General features: G+C 35.3%; 1 long non-coding RNA gene across 1 annotated transcript in view; it reads right to left on the bottom strand.

The window, feature by feature from the left end:
* Positions 1 to 17445, bottom strand: part of LOC143226171 (uncharacterized) — a 52865-nt gene that overhangs the window by 1300 nt on the left and 34120 nt on the right. The gene's annotated exons all lie outside the window — the stretch shown is intronic.

Genomic DNA, 17445 nt, shown 5'->3' with positions numbered 1-17445 from the left:
CTTGGGCTACTCTTTTACCAACGAATAGTGGGATTGACCGTAACATTATAACGCCCCACGGATAGGAGGGCGAGCATGTTTAGCGCGACTCGGGCGCGAACCCGCGACCCTTAGATTACGAAGCGCACACCTTAACGCGCTAGGCCATGCCAGGTCCACCAATTAAGAGTCGAACTTTAGTTTTTCAGTTTTATTTATTAAGAAATAAAGTTCAAACTTCAGATGATATATATATATATAGAAATTTGACATGAAAATCGTTATTTGCTAAAAGTAACTCCGAGAAATATTTAATAATTCACGAACCTGGGATACTGCTGCATATTCGACAAAAAATAATTAATACTTGGTTATAAACCACTTTCAAACTGAAAGTAATATTTGGTAGAGACAAACATAAAATTAAAAATTAAATTTGAGAAGCCACTCACTGATTCAATGAAGGTTATTTCTCCCAAACATACGTCTTAATTCAAAATTATTAGTTGCTCGGAGATGAAATTCAACTATTATAAATAACCTTTAAAATCCAACTTTTACTTTAGTTTAGCAATTTAGTAAAATACGAACTCGAAAGATTAATGGCTATTCGTCTAGCATCATTCTAGATGTCAATATTGTTCTTTTTAAGAAACAATTCCGAAATTACAGATAACAGTTAGTTGCATACTGCAACTGTTGAAGTATCCAGCGTTATTTCTGTCGTACTTGGCCAACATGATAGTCTGATTTTATCTCCGCCCACTATTGGTTATGTTTTACATTATTGTTATTATGTGGGTATGTTGTCTTTTCCAAACAGTTACTTTTCAACTGATGTAAACTGATAAAGAGCGTAGTGGGTTAGATAAGGATTTCCTGTCAAGTAATTTTTACGTGTTATGTACTCTATTATATAAGTTTGGATGCACTATTCAATAAGAGTAGAATGTTACACGGAAATGTCCCGTTTAATAATTGTACGGTGATCAAAAGTTTGATCTAAACAGAAAGTGTATCGTGTTACTTATAGATGCTCTATCAAATAGGTTGTTGTTGTTTGAAGTTAAGCACAAAGCTACACGATTGGCTATTTGTACTATACCCGCTTCGGGTATCGAAACCCGTTTTCTAACATTTTAAATCCACAGAGATACTGGGGGGCTATCTAATTGTTGTGCCACGTTAGACAATACAGTTAGTGTACCCAAATACGTAAAATCCTTCTTTTGGCTTGTTCTGCTGACTGGCTTTATAATTCAGGTTTTTAATTAGTAAGTATTGATAATTGTACCTGAATTATAAAGTTTGCTGCTCATGATGAAAATATCTATACCGTAAAAGAAAGGAATAGATAAACTGATGAAAATTTCACATAAAAGAATGAATTTTCAACATTTGCTCAATAAAATATTATCAAACAAGTAATCAGATTGCTATATAATATATTATGAAATTTACAAAGTTTCGCACCTCTCGTATACGGTTAGATTTGTTGAAATATTAATATATATACACAGTACAAGATTTTTACTACCTGTATACTATTTCACTAGCAAAGTATAAATTAAAGGTTTTTCTTTAAATTAAATCAGTATGTTTTGAATGCCTTACAAATAACTTCCGGTTACGTATGCTTGGATTAGTTGGAGCTTGAATAATTGAGATTCTCTTAATATATTTTACTGTTGGTAAAGCTCTTAAAGACCTCAATGAAATGAATTCATATATTAGAAAACCAGGAATAAGAAGTATGTGATCTGTATAACTAACAATCAAATTAGCTCAGCATAATATTTTGGTACGAATAACACTTTCATTTACTCTTTACGAATTAAGAATGAATATAAATGAATTTTAATCATTAAATAATTACAGTTTTCTAGCATAAATGTCTCTAAACGAACTAAGGCGAACAAAATTACCCATAAATTAGCTTCTTTTTACAAAACATGATCATAATAAAACCCGTCGCAAATTTTAGTCAGTCAATAAATGTAGATATTTTCATGTTTAGTTTCAAGTCTTAGAGCGGATATCTATAACAGTAAGTAACAAAATTTTTACTTTTTCTTGTTCCTGGGCAGAAAGTGTTATTTCCCAATTGCTTATGCCTAAAATAAATGAAAACGACCTATTTTTCTCTTCAAACTTTGCTTTTGTGACCTAGGTAATGAAATTTTCAAATTTACCCATTTTCCAAAACATACCAGATAGATTCAGCGCTGAGTAACTGATAGAGAATTTTCTCGAACTTACAAAAAGTTTGAAGAATATTGTAGAACTTACGAAAATTTTTAAGAACCTTTTAAAATTTTCTAGAACCTTTCATAGTAATATATATATATACAGGGGCTCACCACTCACCACTTCAGTTCAGTTTTAGCTGCCTATGCGAATACATAGACCTATCTGATTTTAACAGAGATGGCATCTGGAAGCTGCAAGCGTTCTCCAGACGTATTCTACTATGTATGTGCTAATTTATCAAGACAAGTGAGAAAAGTACTCTGTGACAGCATCTGTTAAAATGTGTGAACCCTACAAGGCATATTTCGGCATGCCTGTCGAGGATCAAGACAAATCTCCTAAGCATCTCATTTTACCTGCGAGCACTGCAAAAAAAACTCTTGAAGGTAAGACGGGCAATTGTTACTTGCTTGAATAGAAAGATTTTATATTATACAACTTTTAGACCTTTTAAATTTAAATATCTTATAATTTATTTTTTAATTTCCAGTAGTATAGAAAAATATTACAAATAAAATCTTTTGCATGAGCCTCGTACGCATTAGTTGTGGATGAAATAAATTTATTCTTCATAATAACAATTTTATTTTGCTCTTTTGCAGGATGGTACAGAGGGAAAAGAGAGCAATGAAGTTCGCTATTCCAAGAATTTGACGTGAACCCACTGACCATTCAAGCAATTGCTTCCAAACATCAGGCTGGTAAGAACGCATCTGTAATGATGTATTTGGACCTTCCATCATCCATCGTCCCAGAGCCACAATGCCCTGAGCTCCCTGTACCCACTCTGCCAGAGAGAAAGCAGCCATCCTCTGAAGAAAGAAGCAAATCAGAAGAGGAGGTAGACGTTGAAGATCCAGCTTACAATTTAAGAGGTGCAACAGCTGGTGAAAGAAACCCATACTATCCCAATCAAAGACATCTCAATAACTTTATCATAGCTTTTGACATGTAGGCCCAAGGAGTGGGAATTGTTAGATGAAATTGTGCAAGTCGCAAGTCAGAGGAAGCGTCACCGACATTTTACAAGCTTCTTCACTCATCAAGGTATCTGGTCTGTGTGAGGCAATTGGAATTGTCTGTAACCCGAACGTGTGGCATCTCTTTATTGATAGCTCATCCAGAAGCCTCAAAGCTATGCTGCTCCATAAGGGGAATTAGTATCCGTCTCTTCCCCTGGCTTATTTGGTGCACCTTAAAGAGGAATACAACAGCGTTAAGACATTGCTAGAATCCTTGAAGTATGATGAGTATCACTGGGAGGTTATCAGAGACTTCAAAATGGTGACATTCGTGATGAATCTCCAAGGAGACTTCACCAAGTTTCTCTGTTATCTTTACCTATGGGTCAGCAGGGACACCGGGGTGCACTACAACAGATAGTGCTGGCCACAGCAGACCGAGTTCTCTGTGTGGAGGCAAAATATCAAGTGTGAGCTACTAGTGGACCTCCAGAAGGTGTTGTTCTCACCATTGCACTTAAAATTGGGTCTTATGAAACATTTTATCACAGCTCTTGATAAAGAGTCTGCAGCCTTGAAGTACCTTTGAGACTTCTTCCCTAAGCTGTCAGAGGCAAAGGTCAAAACTGGTGTATTGGTTGGACCACAAATAAAGAAAATCCTGGAGTGCACAGAATTCCCAAAGAAGCTGAGTAGGAAGGAAAAAAAAAGCTTGGGACAGTTTTGTCGCAGTGGTTCTGGGCTTCTTGGTCAATCACAAGGCCGAAAGTTATGTGAAACTGGTTGAGGCTCTGGTGAAGTACTGCGGCAAAATCGGCTGCAGGATGTCCGTGAAAGTCCATATCCTTGACGCTCATCTTGATAAATTCAAGGAGAACATGGGAGCATACTCATAGGAGCAAGGCAAGCGCTCTCACCAAAATATACTGGACTTTGAACGTCGCTACCATTTAATTACATAATGTAATTAAATAAGAAAAGAGTTAAAATACATTATGCGTTTTTAACATACCCAAAGTACATTCGAAGCAAAAATGGCCCAGAGTGTAATTAGAGCGTTTTTTTTCCCTTGTTTTAACTATTTCCATTCGTAACATGCAGGAGTAAGGAAGTGATTGTTTTGTACGCTGCCCTCTATACGAGTATATGAGTTCTTACCAACATTCCACCTTGTGTGGTAATATCGCTGCTGGGTCGAATGGAATGTTGTTCTATTTCATTCAGGGCACTGTTTAAAACAAGCATTACACGGGTGATGATCACAGCTGGTGTAAAGTTGGTTATTGTTGATAATTAACTGGTTCTGTTTATGGTTTGTATTTTACCAGTTAAACTAGTGACTCATATTTTTAAAATTTTGTCCTTCTGTTGAAAACTACTTCATTTTAACAATTCCTTTGACCTTTTGAACACTTGGAACCCTGTATGATATTTCATATTGTGCATCTCGAGAGTTCTGTAATTTATTTTATGCTAGTATAGCAGATTCCTAAGTCTGATTTTTTGCATTAATTATAGAAAGTTCAACAAGGAATCCTACTTTTGGTGTCAGCCTTGTATCCTGGGATTGGTTTAGATGTAGATATAATCATCATGTCAAGTCGAGGAATAATGTCTTGTTGTTACCTATATACCTATTTGTCTCTCACACCTAGTTTGTTAGAATATTAAAAATAATTTAAACTAGCTATGTATAAACTAATCCGATAAAAAGTGCTTTTAGTTTCCGTTACAATCATGTTAGGTCAGGAGGAACCATACTTGTGGCCTGAAGAGCAGATCGTGTCCTAATAGTTAACGTTTCGTACTGTGGAGCTGAGGTCCTGTGGTTAACGTTCATTTCCGCCAAAAAAAGAAAAATCTTTAAGAAATTGCTTCCCGCACTTTGGAGTCTTAAGTACATTATAAACGTAGTGGTGAGACCCTTGGGTAGTGTAGACTATCTGTTTGCCATATCATTGAAAAATTAGGATGGTTAATACAGATAGCAGTCATGTAGCTTTGCACAAAATGCAAATAACAAAAAACAAACAGGTCCTGAAATAGTTTGTCTGTAATACCGAATTTTCCCGGTTACTTTGTCAATCATATTTGTACCTTTTATTTTACATTAATTTTTATTAACCTCCCTCGATTACAGGACCAGTATGGCCCGATGGCTAGAACACTCGACTAGCAATTTGAGGGTCGTGAGTACGAAACACTGTCACACCATACATGCTCGCCCTTTCAGCCACGGGGGCGTTATAATGTGATTGTCAATCCCACTATTCGTTTGTAAAAATGTAGCTTAAGAGTTGGCGGTGGGTGATTAGACTGGTAAATTAGAAATGGCTAGCGCAAATGGTTCTCGTGTAGATTTGCGCGAATTTCAAAAACAAACAAACACTCGACTACTATTACTTCTGCCAACTTACCTCTAATTTCTTGAGCCTCCCAGTGGCACATCGAAAATGTCAACGTACTTACTACGCTGGAAACCTGCTTTCGATATCTGTAGTGGGTAAAGCACAGGTAACATCGAGAGTAGCTTTGTGCTTAACTTCAAACAAACTAACTACTGAGAGCACTACCAAAAAACTCGGAAATATTTTTAACTAATATTTTTATTACATTCCACAAAAAGAAAATTTGAAAAATTTGCTGCAAGTCATCATCATATGCCACTTGATTCCTTAAGGAACATATGGCCGCAATCGCTGCGGTTTCTGTAACAGGATGGTTTTTAAGTGAGTAGGTTGTTAGCCTACTGCACAACCCCCAATTTGGAAGACCTTTTCTCAGACCACCGAGGAGAATCGAACCCCTGATCTTAGCGTTGTAAATCCGAAGACATACCGCTGTACTAGCGGGGACTTTTGCTGCAAGTACATTCATAAAATGTTTTCCTGCAGATATCTATATATGATTATTTATATAAACTTATAATTTTTTTAGTGGATAGGATAATACGACATTTCTCTAAATTATTTATTTTAGCAGGATAAAATTCACTAAAAATTATTACATTTTCAAAGATATACTAAATTTCTCTTATTGGAATTAAATAAATCATTAATTAGAATTGCGAGGTGGTTAAGCCGCTCGAGTCGTAATCTGAGGGTCACAGGTTCATGTCGCACCAAACTTGCTCGCCCTTTCAGTCGTGGTTTCGGTATAATGTGATGGTCAATCCCACTATTCGTTCGTAAAGAGTAGCGTAACAGTTGGTGGTGGGTGGTGATGACTAGTTGCCTTCCATCTAATCTTACACTGCTAAATTAGTGACGGCTAGCGCAGATAGCCCTCATGTAGCTTTGCGGAAAGTTCAAAAACAAACAATTAATTAGAATCTCGTTGAAGTCACAAAACGGATAGATGAAAACAATAATTAACAGATAGAGAAAAAAATACAAAACAGAAGAGTTCAAGGATTGTAATGTTTTGTGAGTTGTTTTTACAGGTGCAAAGCTTTTTGTGATTTCGTTATATATAGAGAAAGATATATGCATTAAGTTTCGTACGTATTAAGGGAATAGAAACACAAGAAAAATATCTGCTTAGTAATAATACTGTCACTTTTGATCTTTTAGTGAACATTAATCTAAGAATTCAACAAACCCTGTATTCGTACACTATCTACTTCCTTTCTCATTCTCGCGTGAATTCTTAAATTTATTACAACATTGTCTATCTCAGTTTTTAACTTTAATATTTTACGTTGTTTGAACTTATTTCTAATTTTTAAACTTACAGCGTTATTTAAGACCTCACTTAAGATTTTAACCACTGAAATAACCAGTTTCACAAGTTTACTATGATTAATACCTTATGTGTCGACATCTTTTCCCAACTTAATTGTGTTCACTATTTAGTTTTATTCATTATCATGGTGATTATGTTAATTTAAAGTTGTATTTCCATTAATTAACATGATAAACAAAAACGTTTTTTATTTTCAGTTGGATGTTTTTATACTTATCAAAATTTGATCCGAAGTGACTTTTAACATTATTTCCGTGATCATTTTTTAATAAAATAGCTCGAAAGCTGCAAATTCAGTCGCAACTAAGTTCGACAATGATGAAACTATTAATTAATTGACAATACACTGTATTTTGCTTTATTAATACAGTTTTTTAGTGAATTTGAGAAGGGGCGCTCATAAATTTCCTTTCTCTTCGCCCCGCACTTGGTGGTTATTCTACAGCAATCTCAATATTTCGAAGCTGAAAAAAAACCCTAAAACACGATATATTTTCGTGTTTTAAAAAAATCCTCTGATAACTAGCCCTTCCCAAAACTCCCATGAAACCTTTTTGTTGAATGAAGTTGGATAATTCACAAAAAAGTAAATTTAACTTGAACTGAAGAAATTTGTCCATTGTCTACCAAATGACTTAAGTAAACAACTTTGGTTTTACAAAAGTCACTTTTTTGCGAAAGTTACAGTGAAATTGGCTGTCTCGAGTTTCTTAACAAACATATAAATTTTCTTCCCAGGTTGCACTTTAAATCACAATATCACCAGCATAAATTCCAACATGTGATAGACTGTTGAAACATTCATTCATCATTCACTAAAAGGTGCCTAAGAATTGTTCATCCCAAAGTCATTACATTGTACTGGTATCATCCAATAGGAGAGGCAAAAACAGACATTTCTTTTGTCATGTCAGTTAGAGGAGCAGCCCAGTATTTCTTTAGTGGGTCCTACTTCGCAGTATATCTGCCTTTTCCGTTTTAACAATACAATAGTATAGGATAGGAATTTGTCTTCGTGAAAGCATTTACTTTGCGAAAGTCTGCATAGAATCTAACCGAACCATCAGACTTTGAAAGAAGTAGGGAAGACGAAGACCAGTTAGTTTTACTGGGATTTTTAATGGCGTTTTCCAGTTGAAATTAATTAATTTGTAGTGTTAGAAATCTATAAACGTTTCTTTTAAGATATCTAAAGTTCCAGATTAACAAGAGTTAATCACAGCTATAGCTCCTCAGGTTTATAGTATATAAAATGCAGCAAACCAAGAGTATATATAATGTCTCTTGGCGCGTCGCGTTCATTATATGTATATAGGCGTGAGAATGAATTTCTCGAAACTTCAGTTTACGCAAGAATTTAGACGACACACTAGAGTTTACATTCAGGTATATATTGTTGATTCTTACATTGAAGTATTTTCTACAACTTCAGTGAATAGGTGGGAAGTTAAGTATATTTATAAATTTAACTTAAAGAAACATTGATATTAAAACAGAAATGTATTAGTAAGCCCGTTACACATTGTTCTAGACATAATAATTTACAAAAGTGAAAAGAAAATCTCAACTGCACGGAGATTTGAACATAAGATTCTGTTTGAGACAAACCTCTAAACCAGTTGGAAAGTTACCACCGAAGGTTACTTCACGAACCCTAGTGTCTGTTAATTTTCTCATATTTACTTGATGAACTACTGAGTAACGAAGTGTTAAAAATTAAAAACAGAGAAAGATTTTCCTTGTTCGCTGTTAATCACAAAACTACACAGTGGGCTACCTGTGTTATACACAATACAGGTATAGAAACTCGATTTCTATACCTCGACCTCAGAATTACCGTTGAGCTACTGGAGTAAAATAGCTATGAATATTTTATTGCACATAAAAAAATAGGGGTAACAGTTAAACCAACAAAAGGAATTTACTGCGTTTTTCTTCTAATAAAATACTCATAAGAGAATAATATAGATTGTATTGTACCACAGCTACAAATATTCACTAATCTGGGCCTTTTCTCACTCTCACACACAAAAGTAACAAAACTTTCACAATTTCATCAGATTAGTAGTTTATCGGCATCACAAAAATGAAGAACACATAAAAACTGCACGATCTTGATTCATTCAATAAAAATGTTTCTTGTGGCGCATGTTCTTGTACTCCGAACTCTTGTACTCTCGGCTTTCAGCCCTTTTACGTAGATTGTAAGTTTACATTTTAAAAAGTCTCACTCAAATAGATTAATAAAATACCTTTGTTTTTCAAATTTTCGCCCCTAATTTAAAAGTGTTATAGTGTAGAGAAGGCATCTAGTCATCACCACCCAGTGCCAACTCTTGGACGACTCATTTACCAACGAATAATGGAATTGACTGTCACTTTATAACACCTCCACGCCTGAAAGAGCAAGCATTTTCAGTGTGACTGGGATTTGAACCCACTACCTTCAGATTACGAGTCGATAGCCCTAAGCACCAGGCCATAGCGGCACATAAAATTTGACAACCTGTTACTTACATAGTACAGACACTTAAATTATATCGTTTATCTGCTGTCTATGCATATGTTTGTATGTATCATTTATCGATAACCTAATGCTAAATTAATTCTTCAGAACCAAAACATTCTCCTCGGTGAAGTAACTAACATTACCAAAACCAGAAAAATAAATATAACAAAAGAATGTCTCATCTGAGAGGAGAAACAGTTAGAAAAAAAGAGTCAATAAAAGTACTGATTACCGTGACCCAATCATATTACGTGCGTCACCTTTAGACTGGATTGAGGATCTACGACAACAGCAGATTTAGTTTCGTGTGGAAACCTGAGATACGTGTTATTATTGGAATTGTGGCAAATAAAAGTCAAGGTTTGGCACCACAGAGGTAACAGCTGCCTAGGCCTAATATTCGTTTTTGATTTTCTCATTGAAACCTTGATTAATATATTCTTTCTGCGTCTAACTGCCGTAAATAATTATAATTTTTTACCCAATCATTAACTGCCACATTTTTCTCAAAAAATTATCAAACCATTACAGCCTCTTTTTGCACCTTCGGATGTTGGCTTACATCTGGTGTAACCGAAGGAATGAACAGCGACGACCAGTATGACGAAGTGGTAAAGGCACTCGACTGGTAATCTGAGGGTGGCGGGTTCGAATCCCTGTCGCACCAATACTCGCCCCTTCAGCCGTGAGGGCGTTATAACGCGCAGTCTATCCATTATTCGTTGGTAAAAGAATAGCCCAAATGTTGGCGGTGAGTGGTGATGACTAGCTACCTTCTCTTCAGCTTTACACTGCTAAATTAGGGATGGCTAGCGCAGATAGCCCTCGTGTAGCTCTTTATAATTATTTGCTAATAAATAACTATCACTGTGATAACAAACCCTAACCCACTGTGAGCACTTACTGAATAAATAAATCAAAATATGAATGAATATCATTTAATAGCGAAATTTTAGTTCTTATTACTATTTATCAAGAAAAAAAGGTTCAAACCTCAGAGGCTATATATATATATACATATATATGGAGAGAGAAACATATCTTTTTATTTGGGAAGAACACAAATATCCCCGATTGCAGCTTAAAAACAACAATTTTGATATGACAACCGGAAATTGTTAAAAGTAAATTTGAAAGATATTAGTCATTTAAAATTCATGAATTTATCACACGGTGCATTATTTGGTAAAAAATGTAATCAACATTTGAGAAGAGCCAACTTTAAAGTGAGGTAAATATTCTTGAAAGACAGAACTAGAAATAAAATTTAATAAGCCACTAACTTTTATATATCAACTGAGAAGCAAATCTGATCATATAGAGGCAATATTCTAAAAAATAAACCTCAAGTCGAAATTATTATTTGTTGGGGAACGAACATCAACTGCTGTGGGTATGTTGCCCTTCCAAGCAACTATTTCAGTTGAATAAAGTTGATGAGGAGGTCTACCATATTAGCTGGGAATACTCTAACCAGTAAGTGTACTAGGTTGGATAAGAATTTCGTGTCCAGTAACTGTACCATGTTATATACTCTATCCAAAAGTATGCCCTGTTAGGGATACACTATTCAATAAATCCAGAACACTACATAAGGAAACTTTGTTTTATAAGCGCATCGAGTTGCACAACGGATACTCTGTCTAACAAGATATACTCTATCTATTGCATAAAGCCCTTTTTCTGGCTTTATCTTTGATTGGCTTCTTTGTGTTACATTTTTAGTTAGTAAATATTGATAATTGTACCTGAATTTTAACGTTTGTTACTCATGTTAAAAATAACTGTACCGTAAAAGAAAGGAATAAATAACCTAGTGGACATTTTACACAGTGGAATTAACTTTAAACTTCTGAGTGATAATATCAAACAACTAATTAGGTTATTGTGTAATCACAAACTTTCATACCTCTCACACACGTTGAACTTGATGAAATATCAATTTATTCACTTTGTGAGATTTTGTTTACATGTTTGCACTAAAAAATTCTTACTTAAAAGTTTTTCTCTAAATCGCTTCAATATGCTTTGAATGCCTTATGAATAACAATAATCTCAAGGAAAGAATAACGAGACTACATGTATTAGATATTGGATTAGTGTGGTTTATATTACTTCTTTCTTGTGTGAAAATGCCCGGCATGGCCAAGCGTGTTAAGGCGTGCGACTCGTAATCTGAGGATTGCGGGTTCGCATCCCAGTCGCGCCAAACATGCTCGCCATTTTAACCGTGGAGGCGTTATAATGTGACGGTCAATCCCACTATTCGTTGATAAAAGAGTATCCCAAGAATTGGCGGTGAGTGGTGATGACTAGCTGCCTTCCCTATAGCCTTACACTGCTAAATTAGGGACGGCTAGCACAGATAGCCCTCAAGTAGCTTTGTGCGAAATTAAAAAACAAACAAAAATCTTTGTGTGAAACAAATTAACTGTAATAATAGCTGAAGACGCACTTTATAACTTAACAGTCTTGTATGCTTAAATTTCGTGGAGGTTACATAACTGGGAGTTTGATATATTTTATTTGAACGTTGGATAACTGGTTAAGTAAGAGGCTACCTGAAACAGACTGATGTTTAGAAATTATCTAATGTAATTTTTGTCAAGTCACTACAGATAGCATTGCATTAACGATATTCAATTTTTTATATACATACTTTTACAACCATCCACATTTTACGTGTACTATATTTGTTTGTTTGTTTTTGAATTTCGCGCAAAGCTATAAGAGGGCTATCAGCGCTAGCCCTCCATAATTTAGCAGTGCAAGACTATAGGGAAAGCAGCTAGTCATCACCACCCACCCCTAACTCTTGGGCTACTATTTTACCAACAAAAGTGAGATTGACCGTCACACATAACGTCTCCACGGCTGAAAGGGCGAGCATGTTTAATGCGACGGGGATTCGAACCCGAGACCCTCAGATTACGAGTCGAACGCCTTAACACACCTGGCCATGCCGGACCTACGTGTACTTTAAATGACTTGTTAAATATACAAAAACCGCTTTTATAAATTATATTGCTCCTTTGAGTTAAGTTTGCACAGGTGAACGTTTTATTCACACACAAAAGGCTAATCCTATGAGAAATTGTGAACTTAAACGTTCATACAAATTTGTAAATGGTTTATGGGTTTGTGGATTAATTATGTATTGCACAATACTGGGTGACTTTTTTTCTATGTTAACTGTCTGGTATGGCCCTACACATCTGCTTCACTTCTCTTTTGGTCATTTATGGATAACAATGCTATATTCTCGTGATCTCGTCACCCGAGTTAGTATATATAGGTCATTCCTATGGCCTTGCTTTTATGATAGTTGAGTTTGAGGTACATTATTACTGTACCTTGTTGTCTTGGGTAGCTTCTGTTCAACATGATTTTGCCTTTCATTTTGCGAGACCCAGTGTTCTCCAAGTGTGATTATGAGTCTCGTTTTTCTCGGTACCACTGTTTGTCATGTCTTTTATTACACGTGGTTTTTCTTTCCTCCTCGGGATTCCTGGCCACTTTAGTGTCTTTCCTGAAGCAACCATTGTTCTGTTACTCCAATGATATTGTACATGCTCCACGTGGGTTTTACTGCTGCCATTTTGCCTATTATGGAATCGAATTTATACCCTGGGGACTGAGCTTCCACATGTACGTGGACAACTGGTTTTTTATTGCCATTTCCAAACAGGAGTTGAATGGTCCTTCTTGTCAGCTCCTTTTCTAAGATGTGCAGGTACAATGGTTGAACACCTTGAAGAGGTCCTTCCTTCATCCTCACCAATACTTTGTAAATCTGAGTGTTTTCTTCAACATTCATACCACTTCAGCCCTACCTTTCATCTCAACTCTATTCTATGGAGCTGGCTGTTGTGAGTGCCCTGTCTGCTCCCTTACTAACTTACAATTTTGTTGTTTTTGTAAAAATATTTGCTAGTTTTTTACCATGTAGCGTAGCTTTCTGGAACCAATCACTTCTAGTGAGAAAAGACAAAAGCCTAGGATGTTTACAAATGAATCAGATGAAGATGCACAGGAATTCGACTGAACGTATCCTGAGGATGACCTGGGATCAGTTAAAGATGAAGAAAATTTAGAAGAAGAATCTGAAAGTAATGATGATAGGCCTCAAACCATCGGCTGATGGTATGGGTGATGCAGATGTTTTAGGTGCAAGTTGAAGTAATATTTTTTTTTGCACCAGAGACTGATTTACAGTTTGATGGTAACAATGAATGCATGTCTGAAAATCATATGTGTTATGTGTAGTGAAAAACACCTCAGATATAAAATAAACCACCTTGGAGGACATTCCTTTCAAAGTGGTCAAGAGTTGAGTTTGGTGCTCCCTCTCCAAAAATATCTCCGCATCAAATTCAGTTAAACATACTGGGAAGACTGGCAGAACAAGGTCCAATATTGGTACTGTATTAAAGGTAAACCTATTACAGATTATCTTCTAAAATTTTATGTGTTTGCGTGTAATAGTTTTCATGTAATCTCTGTTTCTCTGACACATATGTGATTTTATTAATTTTTGCTGTGGAACTCAGGCCAAGGGACAATTTGGCTGCCTTGGGCAAGGGCTGATAGGGTTAAACCTGAATTCTAACATCCGTTAGGAGTGTACCTCACAGCTATCACAAGATTAAATGAGAAAGTTGCTCTACCTCAGTCTTAGAAAACAGGTGTATAGCTTTCAGTGTTAAAGAAGAAAATACTTTGTGGTTCATGAAAACTTTTTTTCTTGTGTTGAAAATTCTGTAAACACCATTTTTCTTTAAGTAAAAGTAAAAAAATGTATTATTCATATGCTGCTTCACTGTAGGCAAGAGGTTTAATATTCCACCAATAAAACAAATTATGTTAGTAAAGGGTACATTCTTGATTAGTTATTTTCTATTACTTCTCTTATATATATATAACACATCTTTAATCAAGTGACTATAATATAGATGTCTAAATGACAAAATCCAGTTGGCCAAAAGATAGAAGTGGCCAGATCTTTTGAATTTAAAACTCAGTTCCTTTAGCGATCAAGTTTAGTTAGAAGTGAAATTTCTGGGATTATAAAAACAGTTGTAATACTATAATTTGCCATTTAAGAAGGATGGTGTAATAAATTAATCATGAAAGGAAAAATACTTAGGTGATCTACTTTGAAAACAGATAGTGTGGATAATATTCTTGTCTGATGTTTAAACAAAATATTTTTTCTGCTTTATGCTTGTCATTTCGTAATGACATAAGGGTTTCCTATTTAAATAATTCTAGAAACAGATGAATTAAGATAACATAGTTGTTCAAAATTACTAAGATAATTTTGATACAAGAAGTAAAAATGCAGACAACTAGTTGCTGTATGAACTGTTAAGTTTTACATTTATTTGAAGATCATCAATTAATATCTTTTAGTTTGCTTTCTGGTTTCGAATTTTCGAAGTGTTATTTTTAAATTTATAATTTGTTTTTATTTTATTTGTTTAATTTTCTGCCACATGCTTAAACTCTTTGAGGTATTTTAATTGTTTGTATTACTTTATTTAGCTTTTCTGTTTTTGTAATTGGAGTATCATATGATTTCTCCACACCATCAGTGAGTGAATAAATTATTTTTTGTGTTAGTATTTTCATATGATTACTGTTTGGATTAACATTAATATATGTTTTATGGATTTCCTTTTATATATTTATATATAAACATTATTTGGGCTGTAAGTTTAGTCACCAAACTAATTTATTTAAAGGGCAGTTTCGTTTTATTGTATTAAAAAAAATGAGTGTTTTATGTAATTTCTTACAACAATTGATGACAAATAAGTTGTTGGTTTTCGAAATGGTTACAAAGAAGCTAACATCAAGCATTTATCTTTATGTGTAAGAGGAGCTTCTCAACAAAAAATGTTACAGATTTGAAATTAATGCTTACTGCCGAATTGGTGGTTAGTGTTACAGTTTGACTGGTAAAAATTAGAAAGTATTTACTGTATATATTAGAGAAGGTAATTGTTCAGATTACTACTGTTGAAAATTAATACACTCATGATACATTTATATTGCAAGATTTTAAACACAGTATGTTGATATGTGTTTATTCATTGAGTTATTCCTAACTTCAGGTGGCAGCACTTATCTCAATATTCTTAACACTCCCTCTTAATTTTAAGTTTTACGCAAACTTACAATTACTGTAAATAATCTTACAGTTATTCTAAATGTTTTACAATTACTTTCAATCTGTTATTATAATCGTCACTTTATCAGGTTCATTTATCCATTGGTGCCAGTCCAACATTATCTCTGAACCTTTCGAATGCGTTTCTAGCAAGTGGCTTTGTAAGAATGTCAGCAGTCATACTGTTTGTGGGACAATATTCCAGTTTTACTGATCCGTTCTGCACACATTGGCGAATGAAGTGGTGATAAATGTCAATGGGTTTTGTTCTTGCATAACCCTCTGAATTCTGTGCCATTGCTGTTGTTCCTTGGTTATCTTCCATGATACAAACAGGGTCACCAACTTCGGAACCTATTTCTTGCAGTAGTTTTCTCACCCATACTGTTTCCTGTGCTGCAAGACTCAAGGCTATATACTCTGCCTCTGAGGTGGACAGGGCCACCGTGGATTGCTTTTTGCTAATCCAACTTACAGCTGCTCCTGCTTGAATGAAGATATTTCCTGATGTGGATTTCCTATCATCCAGGTCTTCAGCAAAATCTGCATCTGTGTAACCAGCAATGACGTCTCCTGGTACCTTTTCAAACTTAAGACTAAGATCAACTGTTCCTTTCAAGTAACGTAGGATTCTCTTTGCTGCTGTCAAATGTACTGTGTTGGGCTGAGCACAATATTTCGATATTGCTCCCACTGCATATGCAATATCTGGTCTTGTTCCAATTGCAGCATACAGAAGGCTGCCTACCAACGACTGGTACAAACTGCGGTCAACCTGAGTTCTAACACTATCATCCTTTTGCAGTTTCACGTTTATATCTGATGGAGTTGCAACTGCCTTACACTCAGTCATTCCAAATTTCACCAGCATAGTTTGGGTATACTATATTTGATTTAACCATACACAACCATTATTTTCATCCTGAACAATACAGAGTCCAAGGATATAATGGAGCTTTCCAAGGTCTTTCATGAGGAATTTTTCCTTCAGTGCTTCCTTTATAGTGATTATTTCATCATCACTATCAGCAACCAAAATAATATCATCCACATATACTGCAACTATTGCTAGATTTTCACCCTTCCGTATGTAAACACATGGATCTGCTGAACTCTGAACAAATTCCAGTTCCCTCATCTGTTCATGAAATGATTTGTTCCAACAGCGTGGTGACCGTTTTAATCCATACAGTGATTTTTTCAGTTTACACACAAGGTTTTCCTTCCCTGAAACAGTGTAGCCTTCCGGTTGTTCCATGTATACCTCTTGATCCAGATTTCCATTCAGAAATGCAGTTATGACATCCATCTGATGAATGTTCAAGTTGTTCTGCACAGAAAATGCAATTAAGGAGCGAATTAATGCATAGTGCATCACTGGGGAGAAGGTTTCCTCGTAATCCAGACCATAATTCTGCGAGTAACCTTTGGCCACCAGCCTACTCTTGAACCTCTCTACATTTTCAGTATTTCCATACTTAACTGTGAATACCCACTTACAACCTATAGGTTTTCTTCCAATTGGTAATTCCACCAGATCCAACGTGTCATTTTCATGTAAAGATTCCAGATCTGTGGCTGACTTCCACTCCTTTGCATTGTCACTTGACATTGCTTCATTTAATGTTCTTGGCTTTAACATACTGCATAAATTTGCAGCGTGACAAACTGATTCATTTGCTGCTGCCATATCAGCATACTCATCATATCCATAGCGGATGGGGGGTTTCCTGTTTCTTGCTGGTCGTTCAGCTTTATCTTTAGCTTTAACTTCTGTTTTTTGGTCCACTATCTGTTCACTTGATGAGACATACACATTTGTCACAGAC

The sequence above is a fragment of the Tachypleus tridentatus genome, chromosome 9, assembly GCF_004210375.1.
Source record: "Tachypleus tridentatus isolate NWPU-2018 chromosome 9, ASM421037v1, whole genome shotgun sequence".
Classification (NCBI taxonomy): Eukaryota; Metazoa; Arthropoda; class Merostomata; order Xiphosura; family Limulidae; genus Tachypleus; species Tachypleus tridentatus.
The sequence above is the reverse complement of the archived record's forward strand: the minus strand, read 5'-3'. Positions and strand labels throughout refer to the sequence as shown.